Source organism: Scylla paramamosain, chromosome 4, assembly GCF_035594125.1.
Source record: "Scylla paramamosain isolate STU-SP2022 chromosome 4, ASM3559412v1, whole genome shotgun sequence".
NCBI lineage: Eukaryota > Metazoa > Arthropoda > Malacostraca > Decapoda > Portunidae > Scylla > Scylla paramamosain.
The window spans coordinates 26,444,527-26,447,026 of NC_087154.1; the positions used below are offsets into that span (position 1 = coordinate 26,444,527).

The 2,500-nt window shown below is 49.0% G+C and overlaps 1 long non-coding RNA gene across 1 annotated transcript in view; it reads right to left on the bottom strand.

The window, feature by feature from the left end:
• Positions 1–2,500, bottom strand: part of LOC135099921 (uncharacterized) — a 56,483-nt gene that overhangs the window by 12,328 nt on the left and 41,655 nt on the right. The gene's annotated exons all lie outside the window — the stretch shown is intronic.

Genomic DNA, 2,500 nt, shown 5'->3' on the forward strand with positions numbered 1-2,500 from the left:
GGAAGGGACGCCGCCGCTGGACACGAGAATTACTTTTGGTGTGCAAGGCGAGAAGAGAAGAATTTAATTAGAGGCGGAGTTTCTTGTTCCCGGCGCGTGTTTTCCTTGAGTCCGGGAGGGGCGGGGATAATGGAACTCGGGGATCGCTTTGTTGCTTCGTCGATTTCGAGTCTCCTTCCTTCTCTTGCTCCTCCTGCTCCTCCTCTTCCTCACCTATATACTTTCTCTGTCCCTCCATACCGTCTTCACTGCTCGGTGCTTTGCTTCAGTTATGGTAGAGTTATTAGTGGGACGAGTGCTTATATTAAATAGTTTGTATGTGGTTTCGTGTTGATTTATGGGAGGTTCTTGTATACAGGGTCTTAAAGTGAGTTGGTCTTTAAGTTATAATGAGTGTAGACCTTGCTGGTACGTAATTTCATCAAGGTAGTATGAAATCGTGGGAGATCTTTGTCTCTTTTTCGGATTCTTTGTTTGTATGAGTTTCCATTGGTCATTGTGATCGTATGTTTAATAAAAAGTAAAATGACGTTCGTATATTTAATAAAAAGTAAAATAGCAATACCTGCTTGTGATCGTATGAAGATGATGGCCGAGAAACACACGAATGTACTCCCTCTATTCATTTTCTTTCGTCTGAGTTTTATCCCGTGCACTTGTTAACGAGAGAAGTCCCAAGCCGAACCACAAGGCCCGAGTCAAGGAGGAGGAAAGCGTAACACACGGAGAGCAGCATCCACTTGTGTCAATAATCGCTATTCAACACACGCCAGTAATAAAAGGAGCTCGTGTTGCTTCTCTAAATACGCCAACACGGGAGGGCCGACTGGACATCCCCGCACGCTTCAAAAACAGAATAAAAAAAAAAAACGAGAAGACTTTTATGTTTTCTCTTCTTTCTCTCCTTTGAGCGATGGGCAAGCCGCCTGTACAGAGCCGGTAGTCCCACACAGACCTTCGGCTTCCCCTCCAGCGCCCCCGGGAAGCCAGCCAGGCGGTGCCGCTGACGTGGACAGAGGGCCGTGGTCATTCCGGTGGAGGGGGGCGTCGCTATCACCGCTGGACAGGCTCTCTCTCTCTCTCTCTCTCTCTCTCTCTCTCTCTCTCTCTCTCTCTCTCTCTCTCTCTCTCTCTCTCTCTCTCTCCTTCCTCTTCTTGCTTCATCTCTTCTCATCCAACATCCCTGACCTATTCTTTCCTCCTCCCTCCCTTCCTCTCTTCCCTCCCTGTACTATCTACTCGCTGCCCCTCGCCTCCCTCCCTTTTTTCCCTCCCCTCCTGCGGATCATATAGGGAGGGGGACGGGGGAGGGACGCTGACCACGCCCACCACTGCCCGGAGGGAGAGGGACAAGTTTCGCCTCTGGACTAAGAAATTTGGTGTTTGACTGCAAAGGTTAATCACAATATAAACATCTTTGGCCTCATTGTTTGATATAGTTTTTGACATGGGAAAATCGTTTATTAAGGGACATGTATTCCTCTCACGCGTTGTTGTTGATATTGATGATGGTGTTTTTGTTGTTGTTGTTGTTGTTGTTGTTGTTGTTGTTGTTGTTGTTGTTGTTAATGCTTTTGTTTGTTGTTTGTTCATTACTGGTCTTGTAGCTGTTCTTGTTTTGTTGTTTTCGGACAATTACTGGTGCCTCAGAAAACGAGAATAACGGTGGCGGTGGTGGCGGCGGCGGCGGAGTGTCCGAGGCGCAGCACGACCCACACAAAAAGTCGCCCCTAATTCGGCTCCATATTATTTGTGCTGAGGCTTAGGAGGATCTCCACCCTACGTATGAGCCGCATCATGAGCCGGGATGAGGGAGCGAGGGGACCATTGGTTACTCTCCCAGGGAGGGTTTAGGCCTACCCCGCCACCACCGAGAGACCCGCTCCCCTCCCATCACCCCCTCTCGACTCCACAATTCTGGAGGGTGACAGAGAGGGGCGTCGAAGAGAGGGGAAAAAAATAATCACTCATCGCACAGAGGTGTTGTCCCGGCGGGCCGTGAGGGACGCCGCGCCGCCGCTCCCCGAGGTGCGCACTTACCGGGAATGAAACACATCTATAGAAATGAGTGGAGGAAGAGAGAATGCGCAGACCCCCTTTCAATGACCACCGTAACTCCTAGAGCCTCTAAAGCTTAAGGCGAAGAGGGACATTGTCGTAGTGTTGACATCCTGCCCTGCGCCGCCACGCCATTCTGGCACCACTCAACCTCGCACAGAGAGGCTAAACATTTTTTCTGACAGTCGCGTGGTGTTGGACTTTCAGGTTAGTTTGTCCTTTAAGGCCTTTGGACCATCGGCTAGTTGAAGAACAGAGTGCGTTTGAACAAGTTACTTTTGACTTTGCTGAGCCGCGCCCACAGGTTTATGTAATTGCGTGTTTTTTTTTTTTTTTTTTTTTTTTTAAGGAATCCTCAGCAGGAACTCGTTTTAGAAAGCGAGGGCGAGCGTTCGGAAGTCGCTTTTATCGCTAGTCTGAAGAAATGTGTGCTTTGAATAAC